The sequence below is a fragment of the Dipteris shenzhenensis genome, chromosome 19 (genome assembly GCF_047967505.1).
Source record: "Dipteris shenzhenensis isolate YYH24624 ecotype China chromosome 19, Dip_SZ_1.0, whole genome shotgun sequence".
Taxonomy (NCBI): Eukaryota; Viridiplantae; Streptophyta; class Polypodiopsida; order Gleicheniales; family Dipteridaceae; genus Dipteris; species Dipteris shenzhenensis.
Window position 1 is genome coordinate 25,247,646 of NC_141614.1, and position 21,037 is coordinate 25,268,682.

A 21,037-nucleotide genomic window follows, 5' to 3' on the forward strand; every position below is an offset into this window, starting at 1 on the left:
AGAAGGCTTCTCTGAAACTATCCTTAACTTGGATAATTAAAGCAATCCTCCATCCTCTTGAGGATTGGGCCCAAATCCTTCTAAGTAATGTCAACTCCCTAAGACCTCTGAGAGCTCCCAAGTGGAAAAGTACCCTATGATGTTAGCTATTTGTAACCCTGAACGTTGCAAAGCTAAAGGCAGTCACCTTTGGCTCTCATTATGGCACCCTTTGAAGGAATTAAAGGCCTAATTTTCTTCTCTGCAAAGGAGCTTTTATGACATTAGACTCAATCTCGGTCTCTGTTATCTTCAAGGAGGCTGTTCTCTCTAATGAATACTTTGATAAGGTTGTTGTACTCTTCAAAAAAGGACTACAATGCTGGGGTCAGCTTTGGAATAGAGATGAGCTAAGATGGAAAACCTAAATTGAGATTAGGAGGGAGTTTAGTTTCAACAACCAATGCTAGACACTAGTCTTGAACAAAGTTCACCTCTGGGAGGGAAATCAGCAATTGAAAGGTGGATCACTCTTGGTTTATAGTAGAGAGTTTAGTTGGGTTGAGAGTACTTCTTTCTTCCCTATCCCCACTTTAACCAAGGACATAGGTGATCTCTGCATTGTCCTAAATACTAGGTGGAAACTGCAAGATTTTAGGGGCAAATGGAAATTCAGATTTTGCTCCATTTGGTCAAGCTCAATCCCTGACAAATTGTATGCCTTGCCTAATAATGCATAAAGCTGTGTGGACTAACAATAGAGGACTAAGAATTGGAAAGGGAAATGGCAAATGCATGAGTGCCCCTTTATAAATGAAGATATTTTCCATCTCTTTGTTGCCTGTCCTGTTGCTAGAAAGGTATGGAAAATAGTACAATTTGAAACAGGGGAGCCAATAAATTGGAAGGCCATACTACTAGGAGACTCTTCAAGGACAAAACATGAGATGTGGACACCTATCAGAGCACATGCACTATGGTTTATTTGGATAACCAGAAACAATTCTCAGTTTAATCAAATTGAGTTGCATGCTGACTTTTTCTCAATTGGTTGCACAAGCCCAAAGAAAAATTACAAAAATGATAAACCAGTTTAGAACTGATGCTGCCCTCTTTAATGCTGACCTACAAGACCATGTTCAAAGCTTGTGTGGGATGGACAATACTACTCCTTCTAAAATCCCCCCTGAGTTTACTGGTTTTCTTAAATAGGTCCCCCCTCCAACTGTAAAAAAGGAACCAGTGTCACCCAGTGAAGCCCAGGCTACTGCCACAGATGACTCTGACAGCTCTGATGATTCAGAGGACTTCAACTACTCTGATTACTTTAATGATGATGACATAGATGATAAAAATGATTCATATGTACCTCTCTTCTAATTTTGCTGCTATGACAAACTCAGAAGCCCTCAAGGTCATGAGTGTCTGTCAGAAACATTTTGTTAAAGAAACGTCTCCCCATGGGGGCTGGCTGTTCTATGCTAAAGGTGCATATTGATGATGATGATATAATATAATACAAACTTTTTTTTGCCCAAAAAATAAATAAATGCTAACTGCAACATGGCAACATACACTAACAATGTGAATTTCCTATAGTTTCTAGAGAGTGGATGATGTCCATTTTTTCTATTAACACAGAATGTGAAATGAGCAATGTCTCTTTGATGTTCAACTTCCTCTAGCAAAATCATTGAAAACTTTGTAGTCATTTGCATGCAATTGATACTTATAGATGCCTTTGCTTCATTTTCAACATAGGCATAGCAATGGATGATGGTGAGCCTAGTCCCCTTTCCTACATGAGAAAAACCAATAGCACTAGAATCACTATCCATAGCATCATCATGGTTGATAGTGTGAGACTCAGGCATAAACAAATCCTCATCTTGCAAGGTAGTAGATTAGGTCCATCACAGAGTTTTGAATTCCCTCTTTTAACTTTCTATGCAATTCCAACACAAGCAGAAGGACATCCACCAATCCCCCTACCACTAAGTCCAAACATAGGGAGCACAAGATGTGTCACCGACGATCTCACAAGAGGCTTGCCATAATAATTGGACTTACACTCTTTGTTTCTAGATGCTGCTACCATAATCATAGTAGTATGGATCCCCCAAAGTGGATTCGAAGGTTTAGGCATGGTAAATCTTTACTACTGTGTTGTAATTCTTTGCTATTATGACATGTGTCCTATCATGTTGGCATCACTACAAGGCATAGGCCGTTTTCCGACGAAAATACCGATGTTTTTTACATTAAAAATTTTTTTTTTCACGGGCGCAAATGTTTCTATAAGAGTTGCTAAAAGCGTCGAAAAAGAACCGCCGCTATAAATCGTCGCTATATAGCGACGATGACAAACGTCGCTATATAGCGACACTATTAATCGTTGCTATATAATGACACTGGTAAACGTCGTTATATAGCGACGATTAACAGAACTAAAAAAAAGGGTTAGTAGGGCTAAACAGGGCTTGCTATGGCCCTGTTGAGCCCCACTAATCCTTTTTTTTTTTTGTAATTACAAAACAAAGTTTTTTTATAACAAAATTTCCCTTGCGAAAAGGGTGATACAAAATCGCTCTTGTGAAATGATGAGCAACAAAAGCATATACATGTCGGACATATACAACGTTGTTTGTAACAAAATTACCCTTTCAAAAGGGCAATACAAAATTGCTCAAACGAGCGGATATACAAAATGACATATAGGGCGAAGAAAATGCTACTACCACTACTACCACTACTACTCATCCGAATCCGAATCGTCCTCGTCTTGTTGGCCTATTCCTTGGTCCTCATCAGCTACGTCTTCTCCCTTATCCTCGTCACATGCATCTGATCCTTGGCCCTGCTAATCGCTTGCCTCCGATGATGGGATGCTTGAGCTTTGACCCTAAGAGTGAACCATATAAATCAAAAATTAGATTGAAACTTAAAGAATAAAACATTTTAAAAAGTGAGATTACAAGTAGGAGTAAACTTATACCATGCGAGCAGCCACCTCAACCCAATCGACCGGTCGCTCCCATTGCCTCTTGCTCAATAAACCACGGCTTTGTTCCTATCTGAAATGTGCATCATGTCTCTGCATCTGTAGGAAGACGACCCATCGCAGCTTGCTGTGGATCCAATTTACAAGAGTTAGAGTTAGGTAAAGTGCATGTAATATATGTAGTAAAACAAATAGAACAATACATTAAATGATTATTCCTCTCCAGTTTGTTGTGTACTCTCTATTCTTTGTTCAGTTTCTATTCCGCTGCGCCGTGTAATTTAACGTCTCATTTTCTTATGCTCATGCTGATGCTTAAGCATAAGCATAAGCATAAGCTCATGCTTATGCTTATGCATGAGCATAAGAGAAGGGGGAAATAGAGAATAAGAGGGAAAGGAAAGGGGAAAGGAAAGTGAGAAGGCGGAAAGAGAGAAGGGGGAAAGAGAGAATAAGAGAAGGGGGAAAAAAGAGATTCTTATGCTCATGCTTACGCATATGCATAAGCATAAGCATAAGCTCATGCTTATGCTTATCCATGAGCATAAGAGAAGGGGGAAATAGAGAATACGAGGGAAAGGAAAGGGGAAAGGAAAGCGAGAAGGGGGGAAAAAGAGACATATGCTCATGCTTATGCATGAGCATATGTCTACTTCGCTTACGCTCATGCATAAGCATAAGCATGAGCATATGTCTCATTTTCTTATGCTCATGCTTATGCTTATGCATAAGCATAAGCATAAGCTCATGCTTATGCTTATGCATGAGCATAAGAGAAGGGGGAAATAGAGAATAAGAGGGAAAGGAAAGGGGAAAGGAAAGCGAGAAGGGGGAAAGAGAGAAGGGGGAAAGAGAGAATAAGAGAAGGGGGAAAAAAGAGACATATGCTCATGCTTATGCATGAGCATATGTCTACTATGCTTATGCTCATGCATAAGCATAAGCATGAGCATATGTCTCATTTTCTTATGCTTATGCTTATGCTTATGCTTAAGCATAAGCATAAGCATAAGCTCATGCTTATGCTTATGCATGAGCATAAGAGAAGGGGGAAATAGAGAATAAGAGGGAAAAAGAGCGAAAGAAAGAGAGAAGAAGAGGAAAAAGAAAGAGGGAAAAAGAGGAGGAAATAGATTGAAGGAGGGAAGAAGGAAAGAGTTTGAGGGGAAGAGAGGGTTCCTATGCCTATCACTGCAGCTAGCGCTTAAGGCGCTAGCTGCAGGCCAATGCAAATAACAAAAATAATAAATGGAAAAAAGCGGAAGCACTTACCTAAAATAGTACGTCCCGCTCGGTGTTGTGGACTGGCCCTACAAAAGAGAGGAAACAACCCATTTTTTCAAATAAGATGTTAGAGGAAGGAGGAGATTACAAAAGTAACTTCTTGAAAGGAGGAGATTGAGGGGACAAGGAAAGGAGGAGATTGAGGAGACAAGGAGCAAGAGAAGGAAGAGAAATATAGACAAAAGAGGTGAGTCTTCTTTCTTTCTTGAAATCTCGTTTTTTGTTTCAATCCTTTTGAAAACAAGCATGAAAACTAGTTTACAGGTTTAGCAATACAAGGAGAAGCACTCAAAAAACTAAAGCTAACAAACAAACAACCTACATTGTTGAAACAAACTCACCTCTTGAAGAACTTCCTTTCAAGAAACCAAAGAGGGAAAAGGGTAGAGAGGGAGTACAAGAGCTAGGAGAAGGGCGAGGAGTGGAGAATAGAGTGGGAGGTTGTCGGAAATAGGTGGGAGGTCATCAAAAATAGGTGGGAGGAGAGATTGGCTTGCTTACTTGAGAGATTAGAGAAGAGGATAAAGAAAGCACCGCCTGACGATAGTCTTGGGTTTTAACCAACAATGTCGCTATAAAAATGTCGCTATATAGCAAAGGAATAGACCAAAAACGTCGCTATATAGCAACGCTTACAGTCAATTTTTTGTTGTAGCATGAAAAAAAGCTCATAGATTCTATTTTATAACTGTTAATATCTCTTCTTCATGCTTATGTTGTGATTTTATAAGTGTAGATGGAAGGGATGAGTGGAAGCTCGTCCGATGATGCGCCAATGCCCGGGAGCACAAAGTGGCTTACACAGAGGTTAAACTATCATTGCACTCAGTGCAAGCGAGAAGTACGACATCAACGTCATATTATCATGCGCCACTTGCGGATGTATTGGGAGGAGCCGGAACCAGTACCCACCATTGGTGTTGCATGTGTTGATGGACCATCGATAAGTCAAAACTATTTAAGTTCACAGTCTTATTGTATACCAGGAAATACAAGATCTTATATTTACATGAAATCTTAAAACAGGATGAGGAGGGTGACGAGGACATGCATATACCTTCTCACTTTCAGAATTACTATAGTCTCTCGGATGATGAAGAAGGTATGGTCAACATGATGGATTCCATTTTTAGGAGCACTACATCCCATGTACATGTGATGTCAAAGTCTGAGGTCAAAATGCGAGAGTTGCAATCAACACAATTGTACGAGGGTGCTATCATGTCTAAACTACATGCTTGTCTCTCAATCTTGAATCTACAAGTAAAGTATGGGTGGTCGGATACAAGTGTCTCGGCCTTAATGAGGTTAGCTCTTGCATTAATTTGACTCATTATTTGGATATGTTTTGAGAATCATCATTTGGATAGTGTATACCGAATCATCATTGTTTGAAGCCTATGTATGTTTTGAATTGTCATAGGTTGCTCTAGAAGATGTTGCTTGCACCAAATACCATGCCCGCATCAAGAGATGAAGCGAAAAAGATGCTAACAACGGTGGGTATGGATTATGATACCATCCATGCATGCCGTAATGATTGTATTCTCTTTCGTCGTGAGCATGGAGATTTGGCTAGTTGTCTGAAGTGTGGGGAACAACGATATAGAGATGACTTGCAGGGTGAGCGGATACTGGTAAAGGTCTTGAGACACTTTCCCATCATTGCAAGAATACAACACATGTTCCGATGCAAATCCATAGCAGAGTTGATGACATGGCAGCTTGGAAGCACATAGATAATTAGTGGCCGGACTTTGCGTGGGAGCCACACAACATACATCTTGGGCTAGCCATGGACAGCATGAATCCTTTCGGGTTACGCTCGACATCTTGGTCGACATGGCCCATAGTCGTGGTGAATTACAATATCCCACCATGGCTAACAATAAAAAAGGGACACCTCATGCTTGCACTACTTGTGCCAGGAAGGTACAAGGCAAAAAACATGGACGTGTACATGGCACCTTTGATAGAGGGGTTACAGATATTATGGAGAGGAGTGCACGTCTTTGATATTTCCAGAGCTCCTAGACATACCAATGATATTTTGGTCAGGGGTATCTTGATGTGGATGATGCATGACTACCCAGGATATGGAGAGTGTGCAGGTACGTGGTTGTGTCTTTACATGTACAATGAGGGATTATGCTTTTTTGACTCTCTTTCGCATGCATGTCTTGTACTAACACATTCATGCACGCATGCAGGACTTGTTACAAGTGGGCACCATGCTTGCCCTGTTTGTGGACAGGCTCTGAAATCGCTTCCACGCTACTCCAAACATATGAGGAAAAATGTTTACGAAGGTCATGCTTGATGCCTTCCACTTGACCATCTCGCACGTGGAGGTCAGCTTGATCCACCACCATCATATTTGAAGGCGAATGACTGGATTCAAGCTTGGAGGGCAAATGGAGAGGAACCTCCTCTTGGTATGAAGAGGCTATCGATCTTTCACGAGCTTCCTTATTGGGGTCAGTTACAAATCAATCATCTCTTGGATCCCATGCATATCTTCAAGAATGCGGGGGCTACTATTTGGGCACACTTGGTTGGTTCCAAGAACTCAAGAGGAGTGCGAGAAGACTTGCGTGCGATGAATACGATGTCTCGTTTGTGGCCCCAAGTGCATGCTTCGGGAAAAGTTGTTTTCCCGAAAGCAACGTGGATCCTCTCTACGAGGTAGGAGGCAGTGGTCAAGGCAGACATTGCCTCTTTTCAAACACCGACAGGGTATATGCGTTGCTTGAAAGGAGCATTTTTAAAGGACAATAAGCTTAGTGGGCTCAAGTCCCATGATTGGCACAAGGTCTTATAGGTATTCTAAGTAGAATTAGTGTACCAATAATCGTGATGCATTAGCGTAATTATTATTATGTTATATTGTTGACATAACTTCATTGTTGCTTTGATAGTTCATCCTCCCAATTACAATAAAAGGGTGCTTACAAGAAGATGTTAGAAATGCTATATTCAAGATATGTGGTATTGTGAGGTCTGCTTACTATCAAAGCGCATTGAATGTATTTTCTTCAATTTAAGCCTATTAATCTGTAGATTGATTATGAAAATATCTTACATGGACATGTGAAATAGGTGGATATCCCAAAAAGAGACCTCTATATCGAGCATCGAGAAGGCTAGGGTGAAATCCATCGAAGCTGTATGCTTGCTTGAGAAGCACTTTCCCTAGAGCATTATGATAACTCAAGTCCACTTGCTTGTGCACATAGTTGATGAGGTGGCTATAGCAGGTACCATTCATAGTCGATGGATGTTTTTTCTCGAGCGGTTTATGAAAACTTTAAAGGGATTTGTAAGATAAAGAGTAAGACCGGAAGCAAGCATGGCAAAGGGATGGCTTGTGGAAGAGTCATTAGTATATATCACAGAGTTTCTTGCATCCACGTATCTTGATATGCCGCAAGCTTGGCATAACAAGGATGATGATCGCATTGTTGGCGAGGTTCCCCAAGGAAAAGGGATTAAAAGAAAGATGAGCGAAGGGCAAATGGAGAAATTCATTAAGTTTTGTATCCTCAATAGCCCCAAGATGCAGAAGTGGATTGAGAGATATGAAGTGGCCAAAGCAGAAAAAATAAATTCAAGGATGAGATTCAGAGTAATGTACAGGTGATCACAACCATATCCACAGGATCTAGCTCTTCTCCCTACTCACATGTCACTTGATTGGCTACAACAGGCTCTACGTAAAGCCGAACGTGATGGAGAGACAATAAACGAGCACGAGTGAGAGTTATCATCTAGATGTATGGTGCATGTAAGTTTCTTACCTCTTGACGTAATTAAGTAATTATTTGTGGCAATATATGCTATAAAATAGATGCATCTTCATTGTTTTAATGATGCTCTTTTATAGTGCATTATGGTCATATGGACAACATTTTTGTGTGGAACGCATCGATTCAAAGAGAGTCACGTATGATTGTGGAGTCATGGCTAACTTCACACAAGATAGCTGAGCAAGTGCTTCGAATACTAATCTTCTCTCCTCATAGTTGGATTATTGTGGAACCATACGCAACATCTATGAAATTGATTTCAGACGATTTAGTATTTTCATTCTTGATGTAAAATGGTTTAGAACTATTTACAACAGTCCCCATGCGACAGTAAGATAGTAGCGGTCTCTTTGCAATAGACTCCATCAAACATTGGACCAATGAAAGTGATATTTTTGTTCTTCCCGAGCACTGTGAGCAGGTGCATACTAATGATTTAATTAATCAAAGCTTTCGTTTTTAAAGTCCATTGATACATGTACTTGAGCATAATTTCATATATATAATTGACGACATTTGGCACCCATCTTCAATATAGGTGGTTTTTCATCCGGATCATTTTGATCCAAGATGGTGGTACGTGATCCAAGTTGCACCACGAAGTAAGAAAATTTTTGAAGATCGAGATGTGGATATGGAGATGCCACTACCAATGCCGGATCCAATTGATGAATCTAGTGAAGAAGATGTAGATCACCATATGAGCCAAGATGAAGATCCGCATAATGACATCACACGGGAGGAAGATGGAGATCACGATATTGAGGAAGAAGACAACAATCATCAATAATCACCACACTTTATTGAAGAAGATGATCAAATACTTTTAGGTGAACGCATGATGCTAGAGTATGATGATGATATAGGAGATCAACTCGGTATAGAGTTGGAGATAGACTTGTTTGGTGCCTTAGACTTGGCTCAAGATGAAATAGTTGATGTAAATGCTCTTAATTGATTTTTCTCATCTCAAACTTGGACATGAATATATGAGCTTCAAAGGCTTGATTTACATGCTCTCATTTTTTTATTCTCAATGAGCTCCAACATGTATGAAAATTTAAAAAAATTTGTCATTGGAAAAAACTAACTTTTAAGGCCTATATAAAAAAAAAACCTCTCTGGAAAAACGTCGCTATAAAATAGTATATCAGTGTCGCCATATAGCGACGTTTATAATAGTCGCTATATATCGACTTTTAGCAAGAGTCGCTATATAGCGATGCTTTATGAAACCCACTTTTTATACCGACGATTAACGCTAAGCGGGCGCTAAATGTCGGTATGTAAACATCGCAATCGTGTGTAGTAGTGTTTTGAACTTCTTTTCTTGCAATTAGCTAACCAAGGGTGGAGGAGTGATTTCCAAGAACTACCCCATCTAAGACATTGTCCTAAGGCTCTCAAACCACCCTAGTTACACATTTGAGATCTAGGAAGGGAGAGAACAAGGTGAGCCTAGCACTTGATACCCTCAATTCCTTCTCATAGTCTTACTTTTTATGCTTGGTTTGAAAGGTTTGTTTAACTTTACTCTTTAAAGTTTTGGTTTTTAAATAGTTTTAGATTTTCAAGTTTGCTTTAAAGTAATTGTATGATTTTAAAGTGTAATAGCATGAATCATGAAATTAATGTAAGATTTTTTCGAAAGTAGGATCTCTAGATTTGACTTTCAAGTTTTGAAACTTGAAACTTGAAATTTAAATTTTGATTTTTAGATTAAAATTTTAAATTTTGGATTTTCAATTTTTGAATTTCAATTTTTACATTTATCATTTGGAGATTTGGCCATGTGGGCAAATCTTCCTAGTGATTTGAAAGAAGCTAGTAACATTTGGCAGCCCAGTAAAATCTTTCCAAATCCTAGTGGGGTTTGAAAGAAGCTAGCAAGATTTGGCAGCACGACCAAATCTCCCCAAACCCTGATGCTTTGAAAAGATTTCGCCACACAGCCAAATCTCTCGGACCTTGGTGATTTGAAAGAAGATAGCAAGATTTGGCTGCATGGCTAAAACTCCCTAGACCCTAGTGCTTTGAAAGAAGCCTACAAGATTTGGCCACACAGCCAAATCTCCCTAGATTTGAAAGAATGCCACAACCAAATCTTCTCGGTGCTTTGAAAGAAGTCGGCGAGATTGCTAGGTTCTTTCAAAGCACCAAGGTCTGGGGAGATTTGGTCATGTGGCCAAATCTTTTTGGCTCCTTTCAAAGGAGCAAGGTCTGGGGAGATTTGACTGTGCGGCCAAATCTTGTGGGCTTCTTTCAAAGCACTAGGATATGGGGAGATTTGGATTCTTTCAAAGCACCAAGGTCTAAGTAGATTTGGTTGTGGCCAAATATTGATGGCCTCTTGAAAGCACCAGCGTCTCAGGAGATTTGGTTGTGTGGACAAATCTTGCTATCTTGAAGGTAGTCTGGGTGTGGGAATTGAAAAGTATCATAGTGACGTATCAGGCATCGATACCATCCACTTAATAAAATGGCCCATTGCACAAATAACCTTTTTAGATTGAACTTCATTAAGAATCTATGACACCATGGAAGATGGTTTTGTGCAAAAGCACATGGAAGATGAGGACCCAAATGAACAATCCACAAAAAAGAGGTGTTACTGCATGATAAAGAGGAAAGCTAAAAAACATGCCATGCCATTAGCATCATCTAGACTCACAGGGGATGCAGTCACAAAAGTATCTATGATTGATTGTTGTAAACAAAAGTGTTGTCAATTTGCTAATCATAAAATGATATCCAAATTACGCATAGAGTATTGGGGCCAAAGTTTGGAGGCTCGTACCAATTATGTATATGACACTCTTGGGGTTGCTTGCCAAAAAGATGACAATGGGCAGTTCAAATATGTCTTTTCATTGAATGGCATTCAAGTTTGTTGTAGAGCATGGTATGAAATGCATGGTATTCCAAAAACAACATTTTATCAATACAGGGAGCAATTTGAAATTGGTATACGAATGTGCATGCATGGTAATAAAGGAATCGTGTGGAGAGGTTGGGACCACACAGAACTGGGTAGAGCCATAATCCAAGATTTTGTGGATAACAATTTTGAGCATATGCCACACAAAAGTAGAACACTTCAGGATGGATCAAGGGAAACACAGTTGGTGATACCAGATGTATACAAGCAGGTTGATATTCTCTAGGAGGTTAACATGCAGTTAAAGCACAGTTTGGGTTGTAAGGAGATGTTAACTTCCATGTTCAACTGCATATGAAACTCTGAATTCAAGCATGTAACTTTGTAAAAAATATGTGAATTCTCTAAGTGTGTTTTATGTAGTGCAATCAAGGCTCATCTTATAGTGAAAAAATGCCAAAATATTTGAACGTAATAAGTTGATGGAAGATAGAAGAAAGCACACGTTACAACAAAAAATTTATAAAAATGTGTACTTGTTAATTATCCATGATAAGATGGACCAAAAAAAGATAGCCATCCCTAGATTACGCAATCGTTCAAAGGACACAAACAAATCCTTTCAGCTTCTAGTGGCTTTGACTGGCATGATAACACATGGACATGGTCAAGGACGTTATTGTCACTTTTCTTTATCCTTGTGGCCATCGGATCCTAACTTCACAATTGGTTCATTGGCTTTGTGTTTGAGAAATCTTGAAAGATTTGATAACCATGCACTTGGAGATTTGGTAAATGATGGGATGCCAAGGTCTGACAACGCTCTGCTAAATGCACTAACCTCAAGAGAAGCATTGGATTCTCACTATGTCTCTAATGACAAGCAACAACTTCATCTTGGAGCAGTGGGTGGAACATTGAAATACCTTGGACTTGGAAGTTCCAATCAAGAAAATCCTTATAAGAAACTACCCGAATAGCTATTGTTGCAGTTGGATAATTGTGGTTCTGAAAACAAGAATAGGTACTTGTTTACATACCTATCATTACTTGTTGCTCGAGGGATTTTCAAGTCAATCCAATTGGGATTCTTGATGGTTGGGCATACACATGAGGATATTGATGCAATGTTTAGCAGGTTTTTAGAGAGGTTAAGAACTAGCCAAACATTGACATTTGCACATCTCATGGATACTTTTAGACAATGTGAGGAGTCTTCTCCAATGCAATTTTTGGTAACGGAAGTCCCTAATTTCAAGAGCTATGTTGATGGATGCCTATGCGATGGGCAAGATGCCTTAGTCGGACACTCAAAGCCTCTCCAATTTTGGTTCTTTATGCAAAATGAAGTTCCTATCATGCAATATAAAGTGCATCCATGATCATTAGATTGGCAACCAAGTACAGATGGCATTGAGTCTCAAGGAATTGAAGAGATAAATGATCACTATTGTGGACCTCAAAGGAAAAAGCCAAAACAATCATTTGACCCAATGGTTGATGTACAAAAAGGACACTTTCTTTCGGTCCAAACAATAGAAAAAATTTACCCAATTTGGCTAGGCATTGCTCAAATTGATGTACAGAAGGATAATAAATATAATAATTTCAAGAAGCTTTTCATACAATATTGGGAACCTATGTGCAAAAGACGCAATGCACAAATTGAGGAGGTGTATGAAAATTGTTGGAACAAGATTTGGATGTGCAATAAAGGTGATCCTCCACATTGGGAATATGTTGATGCTATTGTATGGTCATGGGTTCCAAAAGGTAACCTCTCAAAGAAGGTTTCCTCGAAGACTAGCAACCTCCCCATCAAGGTGAAGATACCAACCATTGCATGCAAGCGAGCTTTATCCAGTTTGTCTCATAGAACAAATTTCGACTTTGATGCTGACTCCACAATGAAGTGAAGGTACTTGAAAAGCATGACATTTTGCTTCTTGCACAACAATAATTTAATTGAATACTGGCAAATATTTTGGAAGGTATGGCATTGATCTTTTTTCTTTATCTTTTCTTTGCACACCATTACTTTGTGGTTGCAGGTTCTACACACTTGGTAAAATATCAAGGACTAGTGTTGCATTCTTACTTTTTCTGCAACTAAACTAAAATGGTATTTTTGAACACCACCTTTTTTTAGAAGAGGCAAAAAATGCTTGGTTGAACTCGAACATATGATGTTTTTTCCCCGACTAATGCTAAACATGCACACTCCAAATTGTGAGTTTCATATACACGGCCAAATCTAGGGAGAAAGTCAATGGAGTGCACTCAATGCATTGTAATTGCAACCCCTTAAAAAATACCATGCATTGGTTGAAACCTCAACATTTGACATTTTATTTATGTCGATGCAAACCATGCACATTTGCGAGATTTGGATGGACTGTCAAATCTAGGGGAAAAATTCAATGAAAAATATTGAATGTTACATAATTGTAACCCCTCAAAAATTCCCAAATTATCAGGATTTTCCCAAATTCTCTAATATGGTGTCAAGATATAAATGGATTCAAGTTCATAATCACAAAGCTTACCACATAAATGGAAGTCGTGCACAATAATAAGCTATAAATTGATTCAAGTTTCATAATCACAAAGCTCGCCACATAAATGGAAGTCATGCCTCCTAATAATAATTAGTTTTAACAAATATAACTCCGAATTCAATTTGTTGTGCAGTTTAAAGTAGAGACATGTTCTGTATACCTATGCAAACGATTGTTGTTGCCCATGTGCTATCTAGACTGTATGCATGACTTATCTAGTCTATCACTTTGTAATTATATTTTATGGGTTTGCATTTCTTATTTGGAGTTGACATTGTATGCTCAAACATACTGATCAAATCCAGAAACCATATCTTACTTCAAATACTCAACAATGAAATTCAATAATATTGTCTAATATCAACAATTTACTCAACACAACAAAGTGGAAAGGATTACAAATAAAAATGCCATCATCATTAGGGTCTTTATTCCATTATATCATATAGTACAAGAACATCCTTTACAATAAGCAGCAAAATGTCAACTTGACTTTAAATTTGCAAAATCTTCTCTTTCAAAATGTTCTAGGATATCCTTCTCAGAGGAGCCACTTGAATCATACAAATTGGAGAGACAAGGGATTGCAAGTAGAACCTTAGATCACCATAGAAACTGTCTATTCTCACACCTACACAAGTAACAATTTTATTATAAAATAATGGAAAATACTTCAACCTTCAAATTGGTAAAGTGCACAAAACCAAAGATTACATGAAGATACAGACATTGTTCCCTTCACACCTTTACCCTCAATTCACTACCTCCTGAGTAACATGATAATAAGCATGGCTTTTCGGTATTTATTATATGTATTTGTCAAAGATAATCATCTAGACTCATATTTAATAAAATAAAAACACTCTAAAAAGGCAAATTTTCTTGCATTTTGGTTGGCCAGAGTTTTGTAATCAAGAAACCATTTGCAAACTCTGTCCATAGGAGCTTGTATAGACCATATCATGCATAATCTTTATGTGGACCATGAAAGTTTGCTCTCAATATATGTGCATAGCAGCTAAATATGTTGCTTATTTATAAGCCCGAATGCTGGCCACATGATAGTCACATATGTCATCAAAGTGGCAACCTTATTGCTTCCCATAAGATAGCAATTATGGTCCCTACACATGGGAAATATGATAATAAGCATGGATTTTGGGTATCCATTATATGTATTTGAATGAGGTAACCATATAGGCTCATTTTTAAAAAAATCCTCACACTCTCTAAATGCAAAATTACTTGCATTTTGTTTGGCCAGAGTTGGCTAGAGTTTTGTAAGCAACACCCCATTTGCAAATTCTATCCATAGGAGCCTATACGAAGCATATCATGCATAATCTTTATGTGGACCATGAAAGTTCTCACTATTGTTCCCTACAATACAAACATTCCATGGCACCCAGAAGTGGAAAGGATTGCAAATAAAGATGCCATCATCATTAGGCTCTGTATTCCATTATATCAATAGTACAAGAATGTCCTTTACAATAACCAAAAAAATGTCGACTTGAATTTACATTTGCAAAATATTCTCTTGCAAAATATTCCAGGATATCCCTCTCAAAGGAGCTGCTTGAATCATACAAATTGGAGAGACAAGGGATTGCAAGTGATGGTTAGATCACCATAGAAACTATCTATTCTCCCACTTGTACAAGTATCAATTTTATTATAAAAGAATGGAAAATATTATAGCCTTCAAATTGGTAAAGTGCACCAAAACAAAGATTACATTAAGATACAAACATTGTTCCCTTTACACTTTTGTGCTCCTTTCACTGCCTAATGGGCAACATGATAATAACCATGAATTTAGGGTAACTATTATATGTATTTGACTGAGATAATCATATGGACTCATTTTTAATAGAATCAACACACTCTCTAAATGCATAAATTCTTGCATTTTGGTTGGCCAGAGTTTTGTAAGGAAGAACGCATTTGAAACTATGTCCATAGGAGCTTGTACAGACCATATCATGCATAATCTTTATGTGGACCATGAAAGTTTGCACTCAAAATATGTGCATAGTAGCTAAATATGTTGCCTATGTATCAGCCTTAATGCTCGACACACGACCATCACATATATCACCAAAAAAAGCAACCACATTACTTCCCATAAGACAGCAATTGATGTCCCTACACATGGAAAACATGATAATAAGCATGGATTTTGGGTATCCATTATATGTATTTGACTGAGATAACCATATGGACTCATTTTTAATAAAATCATTTTGGGTATCCATTATATGTATTTGACTGAGATAACCATATGGACTCATTTTTAATAAGATAAACAAACTCTCTAAATGCAAAATTTATTCTGTTTTGGTTGGCCAGAGTTTTGTAAGCAATAGCCCATTTGCAAACTCTATCCATAGGAGCTTGTACAGAGCATATCATGCATAATCTTTATGTGGACCCTGATAGTTCTTACTCAAAATATGTGCATAGCAACTAAATATGATTCCTATGTCTCAGTCCTAATGCTGGTCACATGATAGTCACATATGTCATCAAAGTGGCAACCTTATTGCTTCTTATAAGATAGCAAGTTTGGTCCCTACACATGGGTAACCTGATAATAAGCATGAATTTTGGGTATACATTATATGTATTTGAACAAGATAACCATTTGAAATCATTTTTGATAAAATCCACACAGTCTCTAAATGCGAAATTTCTTGCATTTTGGTTGGCCAGAGTTTTGTAAGCAATAGCCCATTTGCAAACTCTATGTACAGAAGCTTATACAAAGCATATCATGCATAATCTTTATGTAAACCATGAAAGTCTCACTATTTTTCCCTACAATACAAACATTCTGGGGCACCCACACATGGGCAACAATGTAGTGAGCAAGCATTTTTCACTCCCTATGACATGTATTTTTCTCAAATGACCATCTAGACTCATGTTTTAACAAACGATTACACCGTCAGAATTTGTGTTAGCGAGAGTTTTGTGTTTACAAGAAAAGACTCCGTACAAGAAATCAATAGAGCCCATACTTTAGCTCCGTGCTTTCCTTCATAAGGCAGCACTTTGGCCCATTATTCAAACATAGTATGGGCTAGCCTATGTCCTACCCATCTATTAGCTAAATATGTTGCCTACATAACCACCACTAATGATAGGAGCATATAAAGATACAAAAGTCTGATTCAAATAACTTCACATATGCAACCAAAGGAGTAAAAAATTAAGCCACAACTATGGTCATTTAAGGCAGCACTTAAGCCCATAATTCATCCCATAATGTTTTCACAAGTATGCCTATATAAGGTATCACCTTGGCCCATAATTGCAACCCTATGTAGGTTGCATAGCAACTAAATATGTCGCCTACATATCAGCCCTAATTCTAGCCACATGATAGTCACATATATCACATAAATGGCAGCATTATTGCTTCCCATAACATAACAACTCATGCCCCTACACATGGGTAACATGATAAATAAGCATGGATTTTGGGTATTGTGACATGAAGTTGGGGGTAATGAAACTTCATGCACCTCTTAGCTTCCTGCTCTTCCCAATCTTAATAATAGAGTCCCTTATCACTTGCAAAGAGAGATGAAGAAAATATTTTCATGCAAACAACACCACAACAGATCTTTCTCCTTGCTTCCCTTGGAGGAGAATGAATATGGCAACATCCCAAGTGACGTTGTAGTCTAGCATCGGGAGAAGAAAAGGATCCGCAAAGGCTATTATCTCACCAAGCCAGTCGGTGCCAAAGAGAAGAGCGATGAATTGTTGGAAGAAGATATTTTGACTCAATATGAAATGAACTGATATATATCTAGGGGCTTGAAGGGGCTGATTTGTCTGGAATATGGGTAAATTCTGGGGAAACATGGCACCTCCTTCATAGAAGCCTCTAGAAAATGGCTCAAAATCATTCTACAAACTGCTAGAAAACACAGAGGTCTATAACTTTCATCAGAGAACTCATATCAAAAATTAAAGTACATATAGGGATGTGCCTTGAAGTGAGCTTCGTAGTGATATAAGTGTTTTGAAAACAGATAACCGGTTGAAGAGATATGGATAGTTTACTTAAAGGGGGTAAAAACTACCATAGAAATAAACAGTCATACATAAAGACTCATAACTTCTTGTCTTGGACCGAATGCAAAAAAAATAATCACATGGGAGGGAGACCTTAAAGAGAGCTTCGTGCTGATATAAGTTTCATTGAAATCGGATCATTGAGGAGAAAGTTATAGGCCAAATATTGACAGGGGTCTAATTGCTATATTAATTGCCATCTGCCCATGCAGATTTCGCCTAAGCAAACTACTCCCTCAAGGCTCCACTACTATACATGGATCCTATTGTGACGTTTATGTACCGATGTTTAGCACCCGCATGGCATTAATCGTCGGTATGAAAAGTGGGTTCCGAAAAGCATCGCCATATAGCGACTTTTAAGTGTCGCTATATAACGACACTGATATACTATTTTATAGCGACGTTTTTCAGAGAGGTTTTTTTTTCCATATAGGCCTTAAAAGTTAGTTTTTTCCAATGATAAATTTTTTTAAATTTTCATACATGTTTGATCTCATAGAGAATAAAAATATGAGAGCATGTACATCAAGCCTTTGAAGCTCATATATTCATGTCCAAGTTTGAGATGAAAAAAATCAATTAAGAGCATTTACATCAACTGTTTCATCTTAAGCCAACAAGTCTAAGGCACCAAACAAGTCTATCTCCAACTCTATACCGAGTTGATCTCCTATATCATCATCGTATTCTAGCATCGTACATTCACCTAAAAGTATTTGATCATCTTCTTCAATAAAGTGTGGTGATTCTTGATGATCGTTGTCTTCTTCCTCAATATCGTGATCTCCATCTTCCTCCCATGCGATGTCATTATGCGCATCTTCCTCTTGGATCATATGGTGATCTATATCTTCTTCGCTAGATTCATCAATTGGATCTGGCATTGGTAGTTGCATCTCCATATCCACATCTCTATCTTCAAAAACTTTCTTACTTTGTGGTGCAACTTGGATCACGTACCACCATCTTGGATCAGAACGATCCGGATGAAAGGCCACCTATATTGAAGATGGGTGCCAAATGTCGTCAATTATATATATGAAATTATGCTCAAGTACATGTATCAATGGATCTTTAAAAACGAAATCTTCGACTAATTAAATCATTAGTATGCACCTCCTCACAGTGCTCAGGAAGAACAAAAGTATCACTTTCATCGGTCCAATGTTTGGTGGAGTCTATTGCAAAGAAACCGCGACTATCTTTTCTCACTATCGCATGGGGACCGTTGTAAATAGTTCTAAACCATTTTACATCAAGAATGAAAATACTAAATCGTCTGAAATCAACTTCATAGATGTCGCGTATGGTTCCACAATAATCCAATTGTGAGGAGAGAAGATTGGTATCTGAAGCACTTGCTCGGTTATCTTGTGTGAAGTTAGCCATGACTCCACAATCATACGTGACTCTCTTTGAATCAATGCGTTCGATGCAAAAATGTCGTCCATATGACCATAATGCACTGTACTTTTTGTACTGTAAAAGAGCATCATTAAAACAATGAAGATGCATCTATTTTATAGCGTATATTGCCACAAATAATTACTTAATTACGTCAAGAAGTAAAAAACTTATATGCACCATACATCCAGATGATAACTCTCACTCGCGCTCGTTTATTGTCTCTCCATCACATTCAGCTTTACGTAGAGCCAGTTGTAGCCAATCAAGTGACATGTGAGCAGGGAGAAGAGCCAAATCCCATGGATATGGTTGTGATCGCCTGTACATTACTCTGAATCTCGTCCTTGCATTTATTCTTTCTGCTTTGGCCACTTCATATCTCTCAATCCACTTTTGCATCTCAGGGCTATTGAGGACACAAAACTTATTGAATTTCTCCATTTGCTCTTTGCTCATATTTCTTTCAATCCCTTTTCCTTGGGGAACCTCACCAACGATGCGATCATCATCCTTGTTATGCCAAGCTTGCGGCATATCGGGATCCCTGGATGCAAGAAACTCTATGATATATACTAATGACTCTTGCACAAGCCATTCCTCTGCCATGCTTGCTTTTGGTCTTGCTCTTTGTCTTACAAATCCCTTTAAAGTTTTCATAAACCGCTCAAGAAAAAACATCCATCGACTATGAACGGTATCTGCTATAGCCACCTTATCAACTATCTGCACAAGCAAGTGGACTTGAATTGTCATAATGCTCGAGGGAAAGTGCTTCTCAAGCAAACATACGGCTTCGATGGATTCCACCCTAGCCTTCTCCATGCTCTATATGGAGATCTCTTTTTGAGATATCCACCTATTTCACATGTCCATGTAAGATATTTTCATAATCAGTCCACAAATTAATCAGGAGTAGCATGCAAGCGATTTCAGAGCCGGTCCACAAACAAGACAAGCATGGTATCCACTTGTAACAAGTCATGCACGCGTGCATGAATGTGTTAGTACAATACATGCATGCGAAAGAGAGTCATAAAAGCATAATCCTAATTATACATGTAAAGACACAACCACGTACCTGCGCACTCTCCATATCCTGGGTAGTCATGCATGGTCCACATCAAGATACCCCTGACCAAAATATTATTAGTATGTTTAGGAGCTCTCGAAATATCAAATACCTGCACTCCTCTCCATAATATCTGTAACTTCTCTATCAAAGGTGCCATGTACACGTCCATATTTTTTGCCTTATACTTTCGTGGCACAAGTAGTGCAAGCATGAGGTGCCCCTTTTTTATTCTTAGCCATGGTGGGATATTGTAATTCACCACGACTATGGGCCATGTCGACCAAGATGTCGAGCAAAACCCGAAAGGATTCATGCCGTCCATGGCGAGCCCAAGATGTAAGTTGCATGGCTCCCTCGCAAAGTCCGGCCACTAATTATCTATGTGCTTCCAAGCTGTGCAATCTGTGGGAATCCTCAATGTGTCATCAGTGGACCGATGAGATGCATGCCATGTCATCAACTCTGCTATGGATTTGCATCGAAACATGTGTTGTATTCTTGCAATGATGGGAAAGTGTCTCAAGACCTTTACCGGTATCCGATCACCCTGCAAGTCATCTCTATATCATTGTTTCCCACACTTTGGACAACTAGCCAAATGTCCATGAGATGTCCATGCTCACGACAAAAGCAAATACAATCATTATGGCAAGCATGGATGGTATCATAATCCATACCCACCATTGTTAGCATCTTTTTCTCTTCATCTCTTGATGCGGGCATGGTATTTGGTGTAGGCAACATCTTCTAGAGCAACCTATGACAATTCAAACATACATAGGCTTCGAACGATGATGATTCGGTATACACTATCCAAATGATGATTCTCAAAACAAACATGATGATTATCAAAACAAACAATATTCAAATAATGAGTCAAATTAATGCAAGAGCTAACCTCATTAAGGCCGAGACACTTGTATCCGACCACCCATACTTTACTTGCAGATTCAAGATTGA